This window comes from Halichoerus grypus, chromosome 2 (genome assembly GCF_964656455.1).
Source record: "Halichoerus grypus chromosome 2, mHalGry1.hap1.1, whole genome shotgun sequence".
Lineage (NCBI taxonomy): Eukaryota > Metazoa > Chordata > Mammalia > Carnivora > Phocidae > Halichoerus > Halichoerus grypus.
The window spans coordinates 90,619,496-90,643,316 of record NC_135713.1 but is presented as its reverse complement, the minus strand read 5'-3'; the positions used below and the strand labels follow the sequence as shown (position 1 = coordinate 90,643,316).

Sequence of the window (23,821 nt, the reverse complement as noted above, 5' to 3'; positions counted from 1 at the left end):
ACTCTCCCAGTGGTGGCAGAGAGCAGGCAGGGTGTGAGAATGAAACGTCCTAAAAATTTAGTGTGTGTAAGAATCATCAGAGGTATTCAAAAAGTGCTGATTTCCATAGCTTCAATTGGCCAGAGTGGAGGCTAGAAATCTGAATTTTTAATCAAGGACTCTTAAGAACTTGATACTTGATTCTTGAGTGTAGCTCATGGGCCAGCAACATAGACAGCCCCTGGGAGCTTATTAGAAATGAAGACTCTTGGGTTCACCTCAGACCTTCCAAGTCTGAATATACATAGAAATAAGATCTGCAGGTGATTCAAGAAGCACTGGGCTGGGTGATCTTGTCTTTGTTCTGGGGGACCATTTTTTTTTGGGTAAAACACCATCTCGCTACTCTTAATGAAAAGCAATCCACTCAGAACCAGAGGCAGTAGCTTCTCACCACCATCTCTTTTTTTTTCTTCCTCTTTGGGGCTTTAATCTTTTCACTGACATTCAGGAGGGTGCTCACCACTTGTTCAAGTTTAATTTGGTGCTCATCACTTGTTCAAGTTTAATTTGAGTCAGAGTCAAAGGAAGGAAGTCTTGCAGGATGGTGGGTAAGCTGGGATGAGTGAAGATGGATCTTCACAGAGAGAGCCTCTGGCTGGGACCTGAGGGATCCTTTCCAGCGGGGTCCTCCCTTGTTCGCTGCCGAGGAACATATTAGATACTGGTCGCAGTCAGCAAGATCTGTGGTATTTCTGTGTTGCATGCAGCAAGTAAACCAATTAGGTAAATTAGCACTTATTCTTAAGTCTTAGCCCCAAGAGAAGACAAGCTGGAAACAAACACCATTCAGGTTCATAGCTGAGGGATTTTTGGTAGCTGATGTGCCTTAAGACATCAGAGGCTTGACCTCTAGGACACACTGATTATTATGGGATAGGTTCATTCAGGCCAGAAGATGTTTAAGTGGGACTCACATTTTTGAAACTCTACAATAGAAACCCTTTGATCTAGTTTTTTTTTTGGGGGGGGGCGGTGAAAATTTAAAATTGTGTTTTCTTTACATATTTTACTTCCTTTGAAATTTTATTGAAAACAGTGGGGGTGTGTGTGTCAAAGTTGTATTTTATTCACTGTTGTCTTGTCTCTTGCCTCTGGGCAAGAGTATATGGGGTTCATCCTGCCCAACAATATGAGATATCTCCTTATTCTGAAAGCATTCTTCCTCAGAATGGACTGTAGACATTATTGTAACATGTGATGATTCAGTTGCTTAGCACACAGTTCATTCCCTGGCCACTCTGGATCTGGGTACTTTGTGCTTGTTTTGGGTTGGAGCCAAGTCTGAGCCACGTCCGTCTGCACGGGCTGGCCGGCTGTGCTCCGACTCCGGTCGGCCCTAGCTGTTATTCTCCTAGTCATCTTTTATCTTCCTGGGTAATCTTGGGCTTAATTTTGTTCCTGCCTTTAATACTCCCATCTGGCTTCTTTCTTTCTCTCTCTCTCTTTTTAAACATCTGTCTGAAACTTACATAGTCATCCTCATGACCAATTGGTTTTTTAGAGTAATGCTTCTCTCCTTGTGTGGAGCTGGAGTCTGTGATACAACTCCTTATATAGAACACAGAAGAAATCAACTATGAGTTTATGTAACTCTTTAGATGCTGCGAGAATGTTCAGGTCATTTTCTTCTTTGGTCTTTGTGGTTTGTACCTGTTCAAAGAAGGAGTTACTTGGGGAACAGAGAGTTTGTCATTGGGCCCCTACCTCCTCAAAAAAATCTCGTGTCTCCAAAGAGAATATCACTGTGTAGGCACTTTGTTCAAACTAATACAGATAAAAGTAAGATGTATTATATAAATTAACTGTTAGATTACTTTTCTGGAGAAAGTTTCTCTTTTTTTGCACCTATGCTTTTGTTTGTAAGCATCTCCTCTTTTTTTTTTTTTAATCATTCATCTTGATACATTTGCTGAGAGATTAAGAGATCACAATTACAGGTAACAGGGTTTGCCTTCTGTTTACTTGGTTTTAGTATCAGTGACTAAATTTATCACCCTCAGTACTTGCTTTAAAACATAATGGCAAATAATGGGGGCACTTGGAACTTTCTGATGTGACGAACATGTACTTCATGTTGCTTGTGTTGATGGTTACTGAACTATATGCATTTGTCAAAACTCATCAGATTGTACACTTAAAAACTGGTGAATTTTATTGTATACAAATACCTCAGTAAAAGTGATTAAAAAGAATTACAGTGCTAAGTAAAAATTACTCACATCTGAGATTTTCCTACAACACATTAGCGTTGTTATCTTTTAGACCATCCAAAATTATCTTTTTCCTTTTTTTCCTTAGGTATTGTCTTAGTTTAGGTTGCTAAAACAAATACCATAGGCTGGGTGGCTTATAAAAAAGATAGAAATTGGTACCGAGAAGCTGCGATGCTGCTATAACAAATACCTAAAAATGTGGAAGTGGCTTTGGAGCTGGGTGCTGGGTGGAGTTTGAGGTACATGCTGGAAAGCTCACATGGACACGGATGGACCTTTAAAAGTGATTCTGCGGAGGGTTCCAAAAGAAAAGGGGGGAGCTGCAGAGAAAGCCTCAATCTTCTTAAGAGAATCCCTTAGTAATCCTGAACAACATGGTGGTGGGAATATGGATGGTAAAGGCTCTTCTGCTGAGGTCTCAGATGGAAGCAAGGAATATATTAGTAGGCAGTGGAGGAAAGGCCATCTTTATTATTGAGGGGCAAAGAATTTGGCTGAATTGTATTCATCTTCTGGTGTTTTGTGGAAGGTAGAACTTGCAAATGAGGAAGTTGGATATTTAGTGGAAGAAATTTCTAAGCTTCTCCTGACTGCTTCTAGTAAAATTCTAGAAAGAGAGAAATGACTTAAAGATGGAAAAATTAAGCAAAAAGAAAACAGGATATAAAGATTTGAAAAATTATAGCCTATCCATATTGCAAAAAATGAGAACACTAAGGATGTGACCAAGTGACCATTTGATAAGGAGATTAGTATGGATCCGCCATCGCAACAGAAACCAGGAGGTATTCTCTGAGGCAATGAACAATGACCCTGAAGTCATGCAGATAATCAGACCTGCCACTCCCATCACAGGCCCAGAGTGCAAGGACCAGGGATTGGGGCTGGGACTGCGGCTGGTTGGGTTGGGCAGAGTAGTTTCAAAGGAGGGGCTTGTGTCACCTGCAGAACTCAGAGTGTGCTGAGATTTACGTGGAGGCAGTCTAATCGGTGCCAAGGCTCTGCCCTACCACACACACTGTATCTGGGGTCAGGTCTGTGTCTGGCTCATAGGACAGTGGGCATGTCCTTCATGAGTGGGTACTTGGGAGGGGTGGCTGGTGCCCAATTCTGCATATTGACTGTTATTTATTAGTACTATTGAAGTTATGTATGAGATTATTTAAAATTTTGAAAAGTATCACATGGTTAGAAATATTTATTATTTTATTCCACATTTTGCAGGTAGATAGAGGAAATCTCAACTTCTCTCCATCAATTCAGCATCAGAGAATTCATCTTAAAGGTAAAACTAACATGATAGATGATATTTGTATATTCTTAGTTTTTTATTGAGCTTGAATAATTCACAGACGTTTGATTGAAAACTTGCTCATGCTGGTGGTTGGAATCCAATTTGCAGTAAGTCACTTGTTCATTGCCAAGGTTAACAGTTTCTAAGCTACAGAGAGATGAGGAAAGCATTTGTAGTCAATAAATTACAATTCTCCCCTTTTTGAAAAACATCATTCTAGGTTTCTACATTTCATTTATTAGCTCTGTGGGTGCTGCTCCCTGCTATTCTATAACTAGATTACTTTTTACTGTGGCCAACACCAAATATACTTATCTTAGTATAGAAGTTTTTAGTGTTTTCTTTTTAAAATTGAAATTTGGAGTGCTGAATACTTATTTACTGCCCAAAGTTAATGAGAAATAGAAAGCATAGTGGTTAAGCACATTTTTGGTCAGATCATATTTCAGTTTCTAGTTGTGTAACACAGGGCATATGATTTAACATATATGAGCTCAATTTGTTAATCTTTAAAGTGGAGGTAATACTTGCTACTTCATAGGATTGTGGTAATAATTCAATAAGATAGGTGACGTAAGGTGCTTAACATAGCACCTACTATGTTGTAAGCACTCATAAAAGACTAGCTCCCGCTGTTGTTAATGATGACGTTTGTTGTATTTTAGCCACCGGCATCCATGCTTTCCCTTTTGGTAGCTCTATCCCAGTTTTCTTTTGGCAAAAAACCTCTCTGCTATTGTGGGCAATCTTGTTGGCATCCTAATTTAAGGGGTCAATATCTGTCCTAAAATAGTTTAGATTTTCTCTTTTGGAACCTTGCTGCCTGAGAGGGAAGATGCAGGAACAGAGGCTGACCTAACCAGTGCCTGGGGCAGACTCATCCTTGTGGCAGATTCAGTGAGGTGGGAAAGCTCAGGAGGGGCTCTGGGCTCTACCCAGCATGAGCCTGGGTCTTCAGGCCTTTGCTTCTCGAAGCCACACCATATCTTTGCAGTAAATTATCATTTGTTAAAGTTACTCAGAGTAGTGTTTTGTTTTTTACAACCAAAGAATGCAAAATAATATTAATTACATAAATATGATTAAGACTAATTTTTCAAGGCTAGAAAACTGTGCTGAGGTCTGAAATACATTATTTTTTGGATCTCCTATTATATTATTCTGCCTATTCTAGGAATCAGTGAGCAACAATTATTTAGAGGACTTCCCTTGTGGTAAGATCCTCACTGATCTTCACTACTGTACCATACTAGAGGACCCCAGGCTCTGTAAACATTTGCTGAATTAATGGAGGAATGTTCTCAGCCTATTTACATCATTTTGGGGTTACAATGGTGTTTTGATTCTTTTATGGGAAGTAGACCTTTATTATATACAGCTTCTTCTGAGTATAGAATTATATATTATGCTAGTACTTTAAGAGTATTGTTCCACTAATCCTCACAGTGATTTCAAGAGGTGGGTGTTTTTCATTTCCATTTTATATTAGTAAACTGTCAGATAATTTAAGAAAATTGCCTAAGGTCACATACTTAGTAAGAGACAGAGCCAGGGTTTGACGGAGCCAGCTCTACCTGATTTCCAAAGGATGTATTTTTCAGTAGACTATGGAAACCTCTGAAATATCTCCTTTATTTCATGCTCTTTCATTTCCTGCTCTTTTCATTCACACAATTGTCTGGCATCCTATTTTTGTGCATTTCCTTTGTAATACAGGGAATGATGTTATGATTATTAAGGAATGAAACTGACACCTAAACAAAAAGGTTCAAGCTAGCATGTCTACATGAGTGTTGGCCCTTTCAAAGTGTTGATCTTGGGAAGTTGTGCTTTCTGTTACTCAGCATATTGTCTACATGTCTGAGTCCTGTTCTCTTCAATGTCCTTAATGCAGCAACTCTTTTTTCTTTGAGAAAGGATTTGATCTTTAAAATAGCCAAAGGCATTTGTAGGGCAATCTGGTTAAAAAGATGGACAATCATGTTGAGAGGGGCCATTTTTAGTGAAAAATGAGGTAAGAGTGTAACTATTGAGATTGTACAGTTGTGGCTTTTTAACTGTTCTGAAGACTGCTCCCCAGGAGGGATCCCTAAACTCGCTTGTTTCATCCAACAAATGTTAGGGCCTATGTCAATCACTGAATATATAGTGACCAACAAGATAGACATGAGTCTAGTTCTCATGGAACTCACAGCCTTGCAGTGAGCACAGATATAACAAACTGGATTTTTAATACATTTGTGAGACATGCACTGGTGTGTAGGAAGAGTCCAGGCTGGGATGAGTGCCCTGTCTTCGGGAGAGTCAGGACATCTTTCCTGAGTAAATTGCCAAGTGGCGGGTGAAGAGAGCATGAGGCAGGGTTTTTCAACCTCTACACTACTGATTTTTGAACTAGATAATTCTTTGTTTGGGGCTGTCCTACGCATTAGGAGATATTTAGTAGCATCCCTGGTCTCTACCAACTGGTTGCCAGTAGCATCTTCTCTAGCTGTGACAGCCATCATTGTCTCCAGGCATTGCTAAATGTTCACTGGGGGCAAAATCACCTGAGTGAGAGTCACTGGTGGAGGTGAAAAAGGAACATCGTGTTCCATGGAGAAGGAATATGCAAAGCCCCAAGATGGGAAGGAGGACAGGAAGCATTCTGGAAGAACTGAAAGAATGGTGGTGGATTATTGGGGAGATAGTCATCATGTTAGAATGGTTTGTGGTCTCCCATAAGGAAGTCAGTCATCCCTGACCTAGTCATCTCCTACTAGTTACACCTCATACTTAGTCCCTGTCCTCATCTTTCTCTTACTCCTTTCTTTCCTACTCCTGTATTCCTTCTTCCCCCCAGGTTTTTGTAGAAGCTACTAGTCTCTTTGTCACCTAAGCCAGGTCAGTCACCTAATGCCAGGTCATTCTGAACTCATATACTGAATATCCAGGTAAATTCCTCTGTAGCAGTCTCCTCCTCAACTAGTTGGTGATCTTCTCATATTAAACTGAGCATATTAAACTGAGCATACAATTAAAACAAAAGTGTAGTAATAACCTGCCAAAAATTCCTTTAGTGAGGGGGAGGGATTTAAACAAGAGGTCAGGACAAGAAGCAGGGGCTGTCCTGTGCATTGCAGGATGTTTATTTTAGCAGCATCCTTGGTCTCTCCCCACTAGATGCCAATGGAACTAGGGTATTTACAAATTTTAACACAAACAAAACAACTTTTTGTTGTCAAATGGGGAAAACAGCCACCTTTGCAAGACTTTGTGGTTATAGTAAGGGAAACCGAAGGAAACAGGCAGCATGGACATGGTGAACAGCATGTAAATTATAGGTTGGAGCTGATCCTCAGGGCACAAAGGAGGGGCCTCCGTAGCCAGAGCCTGCAGACATTGCTTCTGTTGGCATTGTCGCCAGCTGATCTGAGGGAGCAGTACAACTATGGCCATTATCACTATGGTCCATGTTGTGAGAAATGTTAGAAAATAATGCTAGGTAACCAAACTTGCTAGAAAACTATAAAAAACAGTATAAATTGATCATGAACGAGTGGTCTCTTTGATTTGTAAAAGCTTTGCAATTCAGGACTATAATTTAGCAGCTCTTCTCAAGAGATACGGTTATTCACATTTTAAGTCCTGTCCATACAGGTGACAGCTTAGTTGCTTGCTGTTACTGCCATAGCAGTGCTTTTGGCAAACTACCTTTCAGGTGGCCCATTGCTCTTTGTCGTTGGGAACTATTTCGGCATTCTCAGCTGAATGGCAGCATTCCTTTCAGTGGGAAAATCATCCACCATAGCTTTCTTTTTTCCTATGGGAGTTGATTATAAGCCTCTACCGGTTCATTTTGTTCCTTTATGAGCCCCACAGGGTGTGAATGACTCTGTTTGAAGCCTGTCATCCTCACCAGACTGTAAGGTGGGAGCACTGCACCTGTTTTGTTCACATAGCATCCCTGCTGCTCAACAGGCATATACTGGGCTCCTTGTAAATATGTGTTGAATTAAGACAGTCATTGATTTGGGAAAGTAGAGGAACCCAAGGGGAAAAGACTCCATAAAGAGGAAGCAGGGAGATGAGAGGAATTGGATTTTTTTTTTTTTTTTTTAGTGGACATAGGATGGATCTTGGGCCCTTTTTACTTACCCCCTTAAAGGTTTAGTTGACTTTAGCTCATATCTGGGTTAGACAGAAGTTAGTTGTGATAAGAATTTGGTTATAGTTTATGGAAATTAAAAAATAACTTTGCTACTTAAAAATTTTTCTTAATTAGTTATTGAGGATATATTGTAAGAACATGAAGTTCATGGCCTGGCCTCTCATATCAATGTATTCATACCTAGTTGCATGTGAAACAGTTAAGGAAGGTTGGGTCACCTCAGAGTAAGATAAGGGAACTTTCTGTACTTCAGTTAGCCTGAGCTGGTAAGGAGCCTGAACTTCTTAGGGTGAAACTTGTCTCCCACCCCTCATGAGGTGGGGCTAGAGGTGGGGGACTGGCTGCTTCCTTGTCCTCTGCCTAACGCACCGTAGTCTCTTAACCGGTTTTCTTCTCTTCATGTCTCATCGCCTTTCCACGCTCCATTACAAAACATGTCTGAGACAACAGAAAATCTGTGGGTGGCATTCTGTTTAGGGCCAGGCCAATACTAAAAAACAAGTTACCTTTAACAGTCGCAACTTCGCTTTTGTGGGCATCGAAGGTTAACTTAGAAGTCATGGTTGTGAAGGCAGAAGCTTTCCCACAGGAATGAATATAGGTTGTATTGAGGAGAATGTTTCTTTAAACCAAATCACAAGTCACTGGTGGTTAGTGAATCATTCCCAGTTAAGATTCATGAACAAAAACCCTCTACGTTGAGTGTAGTTGGACAGGATTTCAATTTAATTCAACAACCACTTTTGAGTAAGACCTGCATTCCTGTCTGCTCTGTCCCATATATAAGAATTGCCCTCGATTACATGGTGAGGTAGTGTGAAGTATAGAGAAATTGTTTCTGACAAACATTACTGTTTGGAAATTGAACCTACTTGACCTAAATAAGTTCAGTTATTTTCTGAGAGCTCAGTGAGGTTAGAATGAAATTTGTAATTTGAGTTGTATATAAAATAGAGAAAGAGAAACATAACTCAGAACATTTTACCAATTCTTGCATCCATTCTGTACCTTAGATGATTATACTTTTTATTTCCCCCAAATAAGATTTTAAGCCATTTGTAGGGAGGCAACTGGGTTTAACAAGTGTTCCCAAGCATATATTGTAGTGTATAAACTCGGTAAATACTGACTGACTGAGGGGATGTGTGTATTCCCAAGGGTGCGTCCTCTGTGCTTGGTATTTTTCTGTGAGAAGCAAACCCAGTGTTGAAGCATAGTTCCTTTAGGTTGGGATGGTTTCCTGAAAAGTTTCAGCAAAATGACACTGATTAGCTGCCAGACTAATTGCTCTCCGCCACCAACCTTGTTTCATGGGCAAACTGTGCCCCAGGGTGAAATAACATGCATACTGAGGCAAAATTTCCAACATGTGCTCCTAAACCTTCCCCCTTGAATCGGGAAAGTGACCTTTTGGCAAACAAATGTTCTTTCACCTTCCCTGTTTAGAAGTTGTTAACACTGGGAGGGCTACATGATTGATGCAGGAGCTTTCCTCTCTTCTGTGGACTAGGTTTCTACTCTTTGCCCCTCAGAGCTGTGAGCTTTTTATATTGTTTTCCCTTGATAAGGTGGCTGGGCTACCCATAAATTTGTATTTTTTAATGACCTGGTGGCTGCTGAAAGAGTGTTATTCTGCTTTGTAGGCTTTTGGCTTTTCTTCTGCAACTTACACTGCTGGCTAAACCTTTTATGAACATGTCCTACTGTGGGTAATCTGCTTGAAAAAAAATTAAAGCTGGATCTCTTGCTTATGGTTGAGCTTGGTTGTCACAGGCAAATGAAAATATCTTTTTTGAGTCTGTTAAGGAGAACAGATCTTTTAAAGTCACTTCTTTCAATAACCTTCAGTTTTCCAAGTGGAGGATGGAGAGGATAGAGACCTCAGTACCAATTTTCTTTAGTAACTTTTGATTTGGGGGCATGAGGGTGGAGAGCGAGGATGGATATTTCCTCAAAGCCTACATTGCACATACTGACAAAGGGGGAGATAGAGGTGCTCTAGGAGAGTGATCAAGAATGAAGACTCCAGGGTGAAGTATATGACCTTGGGCAAATTACTTACCCTGCTTGTACCTCAGTTCCCTTGCCTGTAAAATGGAAATAATAACAGTACTTACTTTTTAGTGTTGTTGTGAGGAGTACATGGGTTGATATACGAAGTGCTTAGGCCGGAGTGCCTGGTACTTTGTAGGTGTTAGCTGAATGTTAGCCATTACAGGTTTTCCAGCACTTCTGCAATCCTAACAGCTTTAACATTGAACAATGGTCATTTTGTTATTTTTAAACACACTTATTTGGTGTCAAAACTGAACCTAAACTGATACGAGACTATTTTTGTCTTTATTTATGCCATTTAATGTGAATATTTGTAAGCTGCTGTGGAAATATTAATGCATTTGATGTGCAGTGCTTCCCAGTCTACCAGATAGGTTACACATGTATGTTGTATGTACCATATTATATTTACAAATCAGAAAAATTCTGAATTCTGAAACACGTCTGATCCCAAGGGTTTCAGAGAAAGGGCTGGATGTGTGCTGAGATAAGATAGTATATTGGCAAAAATATTTGCTGTTTGATCATCCATCCTGCTTCTTCGTGGTTTCATCTCCTGGTATTTTCTTACAGGAATTAAAGAAAATAGAAATTTCTCAGGCTGTTCACTCATTTATTAAATATTTATTGAAAACCTCCTGTGTGTCAGACAGTCATGGTCCCTTATTTTCAGGGGCTGATTGGCCAGTGGTAGCCGGGCTTTATCGAGGGCCTGCTATGTGCAAAGCCCCGGTCTAGGCACATCATTAACATGGTCTTTGATTTTGAAGAGTAGTCAGTTCTTACAGATGAAGGAACAGAGATTCAGAGATGCTCAAATCTGGTGAATGCCTGAGCTGGGACTTTAACTCTAGTCTGAGTGGCTCGATGGCCTCTGTTCTTTCCACCTCACTGTGTTACCTCTTCTAAGAGCACAGGGGCCTAATGGCTCTTAACGAGGGTCTTGAGATTTTAATCTCTTTGTCACATGCCATGTTGTGTATGGCCTTGCACACAGGAAAGGCCTGTCCCGGGGTGGGCTCACTGGGTGCCGTTCCCCTTTACCTCCCGGGAAGGGTTGTGTCACCCTGTGCAGGAGGCATGTGAGCAGCCAGTGGGCAAAGCCTGTAAGCTGCAAATGAAAATTGTGCAATGGGCTTTATATGAAATATTGGAAAACTGCAAAGTGACTTTTATTTAAGAACTCCTTGTAACATTTTAATGGAAATAAAATTTATATACAATAAAAATCAAAGATCTTAAGTGTCCAGTTCAGTGATTTGGGGTGTGAATTATGCATCTGCATACTTACCACCCTTACTACCTTGTCTTCTTCCAGTCAAACCTCACCCCAAAGACACCATTGTTCTGAGTTCTCTCTCCATAGTTTAGTTTTGCTGGTTCTTGAGCTTCATATAAATGGAATCAGACAGGATGCACTGTTCCGTGTTTGGCTTTTTTGTACAGTGCACTGTTTTTAAGATATATACACATCATTGTGTTTATCAGTAGTTCGTTCCTTATTATTCTGTGTAGTATTATATTATCTGAATACACCACGATTTATTTTTCCATTCTTTGACTGTTAGACATTGGGGTGGCTTCCAGTTTGGAGTTACTGAATAAAGCCGCTATACACATTACTGTACAAGTCTTTTTGTGGACAAAATTTTTCGTCTCTCCCAGGATTCCTAGGATAGGGAATTGCTAAGTCATGAGCTATATTTAGTTTAATATGAAACTGCCAAACAGTTTCCAAAGGTTGTTGTACACCAGTCACACCATGAATATCTGAGAGTTGTAGTTGTTCATGTCCTTGCCATCAGGTATTGTCTCGAGCTCTCACAGTGGGTGTGAAATGGTAGGTCACTGTGGTTTTAATTTGTATTGATATGATGATTATTGATGTTGGGTATATTATTATATGCTTGTTGGCCATTTGTGTATTTCCTTTTGTGAACTTACTGTTGAAGGCTTTGTTCATTTTTTAAAATTGGGTTTTTTGTCTCTTTTTTATTGACTTTAGAAGTTCTTCATATACAGATCTTCCTCACCTTACAGTGGCGTTACATCCCAATAAACCATTGTAAGTTGAAAATATCTAAATTGAAAATGTATTAGCTTAGCCTGCCTTAAATGTGCTCAGAACACTTACTTGTCCTACAGTTGGGCAAAGTCATCTAACACAAGCCTATTTTATAATAGAGTGTTGAATATCTCATGTAATTTACTGAATATTGTACTGAAAGTGAAAAACAGAATGGTTATATGGGTACAGAATGGTGGTAAGCATATGGGTCGTTTCCCCTTGTGCTGGAGCGGCTTGTTCCCACTGTCTAGCATCATGAGAAAGTATCCCACCACGTATTGCTAGCCCGGAACAAGATCAAAATTCAAAATTCGAAGTGTGGTTTCTACTGAATAGATATCGCTTTTGCACCATGGTAAGGTCAAAAAGTCTTAAGTCAAACCATCGTAAATTGGGGACTGTCTGTGTTGAGATACAAGGTTCTTCTTTCTCAGATAAATGCATGTATAGCAATTTTTTTTTCCCCCTTTATGTGGAAAACTACAAAATCAGTTCATTAAAAGTAAAATTTCTTCAGGAGAGGGGTTCTGGTGTCTTCCTCATGCTGATTGAAGTATTTGTTGTAATGTCTTCCTATTTCAAATAATGGCAATGCTTGCAATTGACAAGAGAAGGGACATTTGCAGAATGAAGTTCACATTGCTTGTGGCCCCCAAATTATTCCTCTTATAGATGCTCCTCTGAAGTTGTGATGGGAATATGTGATTCACTCACCAAAAATTTATTTTACCCTGTTTAGGATCATACTTATTTAATTAGGGGAAGTAAAAATTACTGAGCAAATTAAAACAATAAAAACTGAAGACTGTTTTTTCTTTTTTTTCCAAAAAAGGAACTTTTAGAAAGATGTTGTAATTGTTTAAAAGTTTTCTTTTTAATTATAAAAGTAAAACACATTTCATGCAGAGTAAGTTGGCCAATATTTTAAAGAACCCTGAACGTTAAAATGGATAGTTAATTTAAAAAGCAAATAAAACAGCTCACAGATTTCTGACTTTTAGGAGTAATCCCTATTTTACTTTGTTAGACAAGCCATGCTGTATTTGTTTCTGAGGAGAAATGTATTAATAATTCAAGAGATATCACTAGAACTGGACTTGTTAATTTCCAACATCAGCTCCGCTACGTGTGCCTTCATGGTTGAACTCTCACCTAATCCAAGAGGACCAAATAAGAATTTAAGACCACAGTTAGGGGAAGGAAGCATGTGTTACAACCAGGTTTATCCTCTCAAGTATAAACTAGCTGTAACCATAAAGCAATTTTTCCCCATTCAGCAAGTAGTAAAGTTGGATGACTATTCTAAGCTTTTTCTCCCATCCTTTGGGCTCGGTCTCTTCAGGGACAGGACATGTCTAGTGCATCTAGTGGTGGGTTTCTGCCCAGGTTGCTCTCCTAGCTCCTTAGCCATATTCCTGTCTGAGTGACTTCTTAATTCATGTGTCATTGCTTCTGTTCTGGGCTGAATTGTATCCCCTCAGAAATCATATGTTGAAGTCCTAACCCCCAGTACCTCAGACTGTGACTGTCCTTGAGATAGGGTTTTTCAAGAAGTAATTATGTTAAAATGAGATCATTAGGGTGGGCCCTGATCCAATATAACTGGTCTCCTTATTAGAAGAGGAACTTTGAATGCAGATAGGTGCAGAGAGAAGACCATGTGAAGACACATAGAGAAAATGATCACATATAAGCTAAACAGAGAGGCCTAAGAAGAGACCAACCCCATCAATACCTTGATCTCAAACTTCTAGCTACTAGGACTGTGAGGAAATAAATTTCTGTTATTTAAACCATTCAACCTGTGGTTCTTTGTTATGGCAGCCCTAGCAAACAAATCAAGCCTCTAATGGACCATCACTCTAACACCATAAATGTTAAGTTTACGAGGTTGGGGCAGAGACTGAGCTAAATGGCAGCACATATATTACTCAAAGGCTCAGAACAATTACATCAATCACTTCTCTTTTTTACCCTATTTAGTATTTTTAAAAATAAAATAATTGTAGTTTATTTGATGGTTTAAAAATATTACTTAAATTTGGATTAATATGTATCTCCTGAATTCTACCTGATTTTCTACAAAATAGGTAGTCATGTGAAATGTATCAAATAAATATATTTTTAAACTTTTAGAGTGAGGGAAAAAAGTCTTCCTTTAGATGTTTAACCATAATTTTTTTTATTCTTGGGGGAAATTACTGAACATTTCTGTGCTCCAATTTCCCTTCTAAAATGGGGGGATAATGATAGTCCCTACCTGATGGAATTTTTTGAGCATCAAATAAGATTTTTACTTATAACAATGTTGATACAGGTTTATAAGATAAAATTCTTTGGAATCTTAGTGATTTTCTAAAGATTTAGCAACTCATGAGAAATCCACACACACACACACACACACACACACACACACACACACACACACACACACTTGCCCACATGCATACGTACACACATTTTTTTTTCTTTTCTTAATATACTTGTGCTGATTTAATACCAGGACAGAAAGAAATTTTCAAGATACGAGTACCTACTCTGAGAAGTGGTGGTCTAGTTTTCATTCCTTTTTAGCATTCTGAATTACTTGCCTTCAAGAGGGAGCTTCTGACCCTTCATAAAGACACACAGGCCTTTCTACTGCTCTCCATCTGGACTCCATCACTTCAGGGAGAGGCAGGGACCACTTCTGGGGACTGACATTTGGTCCCTTTTTCCCTCTCTCTTGCCCTTTGTTTCCTGAAGTCTCCAGAAATTGAAGGAGGTCATTTTCCAAAGATCAGTAAAAACTTGCTGGTCCTAGTTCTTCAAACATACATGGAAGCTGCTTCTACTCAGAAAATTAGCCCTGCTTCAGGAGATCCATTAGAGTTAGTAAACTCTAAGAGAAACATACCTCTCAGCCATTGACACCTCCAAGTTCATTACTTAAATCAGATAATCACATTTCTCCTCCTGATACCAAGCTGGAGGTATGTGGTGTGTGAACACAGGAATGAATAGGAAGGGCAGGCCTGAGCAGCAGGAAGATACTGGAGAGTATAAAGAGGCTCTGGGGAAAGAGAAAGAGCCTTGGGAACTGGAAGAGAGTATTTAAAGGAGACAGCAGATAAGCTTGTGCTGCTTGAACTATTATTCCGGGCCCTTGTTGTTGCCTAACTGGGGACAGAGTTTCTCTATTAGTCTTCTTCCCTGCCTCTCCCCTCCCTCCCAACACACATTACTGAGTTATGGGTGCAGGGCTAGCTTGAGTCATAGCACTGAGGTAGATGAAAGTTACTCTTGCAAATCTCATATTTTATCCCCCATCCCCACTTCTTGCCCAGGACTATTATCTCCTCAGTCCAGAACCTACTGCTTCTTCTTACCTGGCAGGGTCAGGGTTTCCACTGGGACCCCATATTCGGACTTGTGTTCTCTCCTCTAGAAATGCTCAGCGCATCCTCAGCCCCTCATCTATTTCTCCTACACAATCAACACAAATGTCTCTTCCTAGGGAGGTCTGTCTGAGCCCTAGAATGAGGTTAGGCTTCTGTATTACATATCTTCCAGCAGTATAAACCTATACTTCCCAGTGCTTACCTCAGTTGGCAATGGCCCATTTATTTGAAGGAGTCGTGATCAACGTCTGCATCCTGTACTGCACTGTAAACTGCATGAGGGGGTTTGTATTTGTCTTTTTCACCACTGTGTCCTCAGACCAAGCATGATGTCTGGCATGAAGTAAATTCTTGATAAATATGAAGAGTAAACTAATGAACAAATGAGGGCCCCTTGGAGCACACCTTTGCTTCCTCTGCTTGGTGGCCAAAGATGAAGCCTTCTTTAACTTCTAGTGAGGCCAGTAAGTGAACATGAACTGGAGTAGTTCAGGGGAAGAGACTAGGCAATTTCAGAGCTCTGGCCCAGGTGGCTCCTTTGCCCGTGGACCTTGGAAACATTTGATATGGATGGGTATAGCATGGGTGGTGGGTTGCAGTGGGGCTAGTTCTCTGTAGGAAGTGCTCGCTGGTGGTTATGGAGAACACAGTCATGATTTATGCATTTATAAGATCCTTCCAGAGGAACAGAATTCATCAGAGGCAATTTGGTTCTTTCCCCTATAATTTCAACTGTTGCTTTCTCCCATGAGGGAAGACTATAATAACCAAAAACCTTATTTGGGCTGATTTTGCAGTTGTTGACAAATGGTACAAATTGGCATTTTCTCTGGATTTTGCACAGTGCTAAGTGTATTCATTATATGGATATAGCTCAAAGCCTTTAATAGAATGACTTATTTCTCATTTTTGTGGTTAGTAAAAATAGAAAAACAAAGTCTCACTTACTTTTGTAGTCTATTGTGGAATTTTGATGATTTGTTTGAAATGAAGCTCATTTTTTCCCCCACAAACATAAAACAATTGCCAAACCTCACTTTGATGTATCAGATGCATGAATTATAATGATGATGCTTACATCTCTGTTACCTACAAAACTTCTGTCTATGAGCATTAAAAAATATCAGTGCGTTTTGGAAACACTTGCAGTTATTTGGAATGTCATTTCTATTTCCTGAGATTGGAAGCTAGACTGTTGAGTGTTGAGTGAGAGTTTCTGGTGCTTTGTGCTTCAAGATGAGGGCATGGGCAGTAGAGATGGGTGTAAAGGTGTGAACTGAATGATTTACAGTCTACTTATTTAATGTGCAGGGAGCAAAAATATAATTACATAACTGAGAACCAGAGACCTTATCTCCTGGCTGAAATGAATCTCATCCCACTAAAGATGTGAACTTCACAGTCAATCTTACTACTTCATATTTAGAAGAGGCCCTCTAGGTCAATGGGAGTGCACTGGGAAAAGTATTAGCAGACCAGTTCCAACTCTGCCACTTTCTAATTATGTGACATTGGCCAAGGAATTTAATCCCTGACATCTCACTTCCATCTGTAAAATGGAAATTGTAATAGCTCTCCTAACCTACCGCATAGGGCTTGTGGTGATGACCAAATAAGACAGTGTAGGTTAATTGCAAAAGATTGTGCAAATGTAAGATATTATTTCACTATATTATATTATTTTCTGTTTTTATTTTTACATATGTAGTCCTATTTCCCCAATCTATCCTATGGTTTAAAAAATTTGCCATACTTATTAGTCATAGTTCAGTGGGAGAAGCAGGACCACTAGGAGACACGGAGTATGTGAGATTTGTCATTACAGGCGTTTAACTTCACATACTGGTTAAGCAGGAGTCCTTGTGTTGGATGCTAGAGCCTAAAGTCTACTGGGTGGGCAGTCTGGGAGGGAAGATGGATATAAAGTGGAGAAGAACAAGGACAAACAGGAAGCTGTAGGCACATACTGGAACTCAGGTCAGTTCTTCATGTCTCTAGCTATGATGTGTCTGTCATGTGGGAAAAGCTGGTGTCTTTCATCATGAAGTCCAGCAACTGGATAAGCTGAAGAAGAATCCAGGGGAAGGTGGAGCAGCTGCAAGCCCCCTGCTGCCAGTGTGTTGAGTCAGCTGATCAGCGAGAATGTACGAGGGCTACAAAAGCATCTGCCTCTCCCTTTCAAAGGTGGAAAACAATATAGGTCCTCTAAATTTCATTTCCATGCTCTAAATCTTGCGTAGATATATCTGTCATGGTACGTCCTTTTCATCATGTCCATGAACTATACAGGCAGGGTTGGCTACATGATGTGTGGGGCAGCACAAACGGAAGCCAGGGAGGCAGGGGCAAGAACATGTGTGAGCCAAGGCTGCAAAGCTCTAGAACATTTTCCACTATCCTACTGGACTTCACTTATAAAATACAAATTCAAAGATAAAACTAGTAAGAATTTCAACACAGAGCCTTAAACCCCAGCATGGGTTCTCCTTCTGGGAACACGTCTCTGTGCAGTTGTACTGTTTGCATGATCATCAAGCTTGTCCTGCTTACAGGGAAGGAATTCTGGGGAGCGTAGTTTGGCCTAGCCAAGTTGACACGTTACAAGGCCACCACACTATCCACTCTGCCTACTTCCTGTATTTTTTTCAAAGGGCTATCATTACATATTGAAGCAAATAAAATAGAAGGTTATAAACATAGCCTTGTTATTTTTCTGACAGTCTGCCATATGCAAGCAGGTACCTCACTATGGCACTACCACCCATCTTTCTCAACTGCTGTTTCCCCAAGGACCAAGACTTTTGATGTAACGTATTTGAAGACGTACTACTCCCCTATGCCAATCCTTTCTAAGTGAGGGATCTAAATTTTACAGTTGGGTTCCACAAGCTAATGAGGATATTTGTATAATTGAATTTCCTAACTCAACAATGTAGTCTGTGAGATTTCTCAGGTGAGATGTTGCACGATGCACCCTCACCACCTTGTTGGGAGAGAGAGTGCTCTATGAGCTTCTACACTCTTACCTGTCTGCTGCAAGGCCCTCAGTGCTCTCTACGTGAGGTATTTCTCAAGGTTGTGTTGGCAGAGAGCAACTCTAAGAGACGAGGCAAAGGCTCCCTCTGGGACAAATAGCAGGTTTGCCATAAAAGTAGTGGATACCCCAAGTTTAGTGTTTGTATTTGTTTGCTAGGGCTGCCATAACACAGTACCACAGCTTGGATGGGTTAAACAGAAATTTATTTTCTCAGTCCTGGAATCTAGAAGTTCAAAATCCAGCTGTCAGGAGGGTTGTTCCCCTTGGAAGCCTTTCTCTTGGGCTTGTAGATGGCCATCTTTTCCCAGAGTCTTCACATGGTGTTCCCTGTGTCCTAATCTCCTCTTCTTATTAAGGCACCAGTTATATTGGATTAGCTCCCCCTACCCATGACCTCATTTTAACTTACTTTTCTCTTTAAAGACCTTGTCTTCAAATTAGAAATGACAAGCAAACTCAGAATTTATGACCTAGTCAAAGTGCCTTGTTCGGGTGTTGGATGAGGCAGTATCTGTCATCATCTCAATCCTCTGTGGGCCCTCCATGTCAGAGGAAGCTTGGCTCTTGCTGTGATGGAGCCTGCCTGAGCAGAGATTGTTGGCAACATCTTCTTACAAGATCCTATGCCAACATCACTGAGGTGACTGTGTATCTCCAAGGACATGCATGGCTACTGCTTGAGGGCATCTGTGCTATGAGGTAGAGGGCTGTACTTTATTGAGAGGCCTTCACTCTGCAGAGTTAGAGGATGGTGTAAAACCTTTTGCCAGGAAGGCTGGTAGGTAGAGAAGGCATTCTGAGTTCACAATTTAATCCTGCCCTTCACCCCATCTCATGGGCTGAACTGTCCCCGACTTCCAGTTTCATATGTTGAATTCCTAACCCCCCAGTACCTCCCTTGGAATGTAACTATTTTTAGAGATAGGGTCTTCAAAGAGGTCATTAAGTTGAAATGAGGTCACTAGAGTGAGCTGTAATTCCATATGATTTGTGTCCTTCTAAGAAGAGGGAATGGGAGCACAGACAGGTACAGAGAGAAGACCACATGAAGGCATGAGGAAGAGACAGCCGTCTACAAGTCAACGAGAGAGGCCTCGGAAGAACACCCTGTTAACACCTTGATATTGAACTTCTAGGACTATGAGAAAATAAATGTTTGTTGTTGAAGCCACTCGGTCTGTGGTACTTTGTTATGGCAGCCCTAGCTGACTAACATAACCCCCATTCACATACATACTTTAAACATATAAAATGATAAATAAAATGGAACAAGCTAAACTAAAACTGTTTAGCCATGTCTTAAAATAAGCCATCTCTTTAACATCTCAGGGGATGAGATTTGCAAAATAGTCTAGGGAGGGACTAAAGCCATGTGTCTGTTGGACGTCAAGTTGGGGAGCAGGCAAGCCATGAATATGTTTAAAGTGGTTACTGAATAAAAGTGCCCTTTCCAAATCACACAGGCGGGACCAGAGCCACCTCAGTGCTTGAAGCCAGGGGTGAAAGTGATTCACCCATTCATGAATGGAGGCTACTAATGGAAGCTGTTCACAGCCCCTGACTTGTGCTAATTACTACATGCCTACTGCATGGGAGATGTGAGAATGTGGACACCACGTTGTGATTAGCACTTAAGCCAAAATGCTCTGATGAAATCTGTCAGATCTCCAATGTCTTTGAGGGCCAAGAGCTTCATTCAAAGCCTGAAGGCCTCAGGTCCTACTAGGAAGTCTGAGGAGCTGTGTGGAGGCCATTGTAAAACTGATGTAGAGGAGGGAGAGAGGGAGATAGATGATAGAGATAGATAGAGATAGAGAGAGAGAGAGAGAAGAGAGAAAATTTTTACCTTTCATTCAAGGTGAGTGTGCAAACCAAAATTCCAAAGCATATAAAGAAAACTAATGCCGAGGGTGGGAGGGATGGGGTGGCTGGGTGATAGACATTAGGGAGGGTATGTGCTATGGTGGGCACTGTGAATTGTGTAAAATTGTTGAATCACAGACCTATACCTCTGAAACAAATAATACATTATATGTTAAAAAAAAAAAAAAAAGAAGATAGGAGGAAGGGAAATATGAAGGGGTGGAAATCGGAGGGGAAGATGAACCATGAGAGACTATGGACTCTGAGAAACAAACTGAGGGTTCCAGAGGGGATGGGGTGGGGGGATGGGTTAGCCTGGTAATGGGTATTAAAGAGGGCACGTACTGCATGGAGCATTGGGTGTTACATGCAAACAATGAATCATGGAAGACTACATCAAAAACTAATGATGTAATGTATGGTGATTAACATAACGTAAAAAAAAAGAAAACTAATGCCTTCACATTCAAGAATTGAAAGAAAGATTCACTTAGGTCCTTTGCTGCCTCGTGGTGGGGGTTTCGCACAATAGTCTTCCATTCACAATATCAACCTTGTAGCCTGATAGCAAGGAGAGACCTGAGAGCAAGGGGGACTGCGTAGAGTGTCTCCCATTGGCTATCAGCTACTTACAGTTCTTGCAGAGAAAGCATCTTATAAAAAAGACCTTATTTACAACTTATTGGTAGCATGCCTTTCAGTATGTGACTGTAGACACACAAAGAATCATTTCCTTGAATGTAGACTTGACGAGAGAAATCTTCTGACTCCAGTTCTTTGGTTTTACCACCCGAACACTAACCAGATGTACAAAATAATAGAATTGGATTTCACTAATTAGTAGAAATGCTGTACTGGTGTTAAGAGCTTTGTCTGGGCCAACTGATATAGGGAAACAGCTTCCCATAGCTGCCCAAGTATTGTGTAGCTAAGGTGGTAGTGGTAGGAGTGTTATCCATGCTATTGGATTCAAAGGAATGATGTGGCTTCTGAGTCCTTGTGGTGTCTGCAGGACCACTTTAAAGTGGGAAGCAGTCTTCACCTCAATAAGGGGCTGGTTGTTGAATGTCTACTTACCCTGTGCCTACTTTAATGCTACCCACCTGTTAAGTCCTTCTAAATTGCCATCCCATCACCAGTCATTGCTTTGTGTTCCTAGGAGGCATGTACACCAAATGCTTTCCAGATGCAGTTTCTATATAGTGAGTTTTGTCCCAAGAGAGGTTTGTCCCCAGAAAATTCTAAAACAGAACCTGTTACACTGGGGTTGTAGGCAGGACCACAGGTGGGTTAAGAGGATTCTTTTTGTCCCTCTAGACTAAGGTCTCTCCTTGGTCCCTCTCATCTAGGTTTGCTACTTACCTTAGCCCCATGGACACTACCTTTTTCAGGAAGAGGAGGTATAGAAAAGTGAGCGCACATAGAGAATTTCCCCATAAGGCCTAGAATAGGGGTGGATTAAATGTCCTACTGTATGATAATGAAGGTTTTTTGTTGTTAAGTTTTTAACTTTAATTTCAGTATTGTTAACATACAGTGTTATATTAGTTTTAGGTCTACAGTATCGTGATTCAACAATTCTAAACATGACTCAGTGCTCATAGTGACAAGTACACTCCTTAATCCCCCTCACCTATTTCGCCCTTTGCCCCATCCACCTCCTCTCTGGTAACCATCAGTTTGTTCTCCATAGTTAAGAGTGTTTCTTGGTTTGTCTGTCTCTCTCTTTTTTATAATAAAGTTTGTAGTGGAAAATTGACATTAAGATTTTTCCCTTTTAGGGTAGAAAAATGTCATCTAAAAATTTGTATACATGCATACCTCTTAGAGACTGTAATTTATTTTCAAAGAAGCCTGACCTTTTGATTTGGGCAAATCAACTTGAGTTAGCCCTTTTACTCAGGCAAAATGTAAAGCAAATACCTCCCCCCCTTTTTTTTTCTGATTTTTGGTACAAAACCCAAATGCTTTCATATAACCCAAAGCAGATACTTCAGCCTTTAAATGCTATGTTTAGTGATTGACAGAATTTTACTTCTGTAAAATTAGATATTTTCCTTCCTATATTTAAAATAAGACCACCCTATATTTGAAATTATAATTTGTATTGTGTGTGTGTGTGTGTGTGAATTTGTGTCCCATTGTATATGTACATTAGTCAATCACTTGCTTATAAGAAATTGGAAGTAGGAAACTGATTATGGCAAAATTGATATAGAAGCTTGGTCTTCTTACCTCCCATTAGAGGTAAGATCAAGGGCTTGACTAAGTGGTTTAAGATGTACTGGGCTAGATTGCTGGTGTCCCACATATGGTCTTATCTCAGTTTGATTAAGCCTTACTTTAAAAAATGTGTTCTCCAACTTAAAGATTCTTGTTGAGTTTTTGGCCTAGTTTTTGGTGTCAGACCAAACACTTGGGTGGATATACAACCCCAAGGGAATGTCTACTCCCAAAGCCAAACACCCTAGGAAAAAGTTACTTCTGGAATAAAAATGAGACAGCCTTAGATTGGGAGGGGAAGGATGCTGTTTTCTTTGTAAGGCCAGGGATAGGTCAGGCCCTAACTGAGGCATGGAGATTGATGTGTGTGGAGACAGGGAAGGAGCCAGACAGGGAGCTGGCTCAGTAAGAGTGTCTGAGGTCCATTTGTGCCTATGGACTCTTGGAATAACTAATTCTAGCAAGGATTGTGAGTTATTCTCTGTTATTCTTCTGTTACCCCTAATCATCAATAAAGTATTATTAAAAGTTACAAGGTGATCTCTGGAACCAAGGAGTCTCGGTCCACTTTTCAAAAAGACTAACAAAAAGGAGGGAGAACATTATTTCCTCCACAAGGCCAGAATGGGACTTGCAGCTGAGGACACCAGCAAAGGACAGCTGAATCCAGTAGAGGAGCCTCTGAGGGTATGGTTAGGAAAGGCAGCAATGTGGCATGGTGACAAGGAGGCTTCAGTGCAGGAAGCTGGGGATGTTTGCTAGGTCAGAAATTAGTGAGCATTCTTGGAAACTGTTAAGTAGATGTAGGCCTAGATTCCAGGAACTGGAATCATGGGAACTTATGTCACAGTGACTTGGGAATAAAAAGGCAGTGCAACCTCCCAGTCATGGGCTGATAAGTGATTATGAGGTTCCATCTACCTCTCAATTTGGAGTTTCCTCCTGAACTTCTTAGGTCTTCCAAGGTATGAGGGGCTCTCCTATGTGGGAGGAGGCCTGGCCCTTCCTCTGGTTCTGTCTGCATAGAAAGGAGGAAAGAGAAGAGATTTCAAAAGGGAGGGAATGCACAGAGGAGGAGAGAGCACATTGATGTCTTATTATCCTTCCACTGAAGACTCTGTCTTCTAGCTCTGCTGAGCTGTGATATACTGAGGATACTGAATCTTAGACCCACTTCAGAGCTTTCTCCATGGATGTCATAAGTTGGCTACTGTCAGACTTCATGGCTGCACCCCTTCCCCCTGGTCTCCATTGCAGCTGCTCTCTGCCCTTCTAGCCCGTCACCCATGTCTCCATGGCCTGTCTCATGCTACCTTCTCCCAGCCTGGGCTGGGCACCCATCGGGCACCTTGGGCACAGTATCCAGGACTTGGGGACTTTCACAGGCTTACAAGGAAATTGAGTCTTGAAAGAATTTTATTGCCCATAAAATACAACATATAAGTAAATACCTTCAAAATTAAAATTAATAAATCTTGAATTGAATAATAAATTAT

At 40.6% G+C, this 23,821-nt stretch overlaps 1 long non-coding RNA gene across 1 annotated transcript in view; it reads left to right on the top strand.

Annotated features, from left to right (window-relative positions):
• The window catches only part of LOC144380969 (uncharacterized), a 338,818-nt gene that overhangs the window by 38,541 nt on the left and 276,456 nt on the right, over positions 1–23,821 (top strand). Inside the window, exon 2 of the long non-coding RNA XR_013445339.1 lies at positions 3,480–3,540. This is a non-coding gene — a long non-coding RNA (uncharacterized LOC144380969). The remainder of the gene's footprint in view (positions 1–3,479; positions 3,541–23,821) is intronic.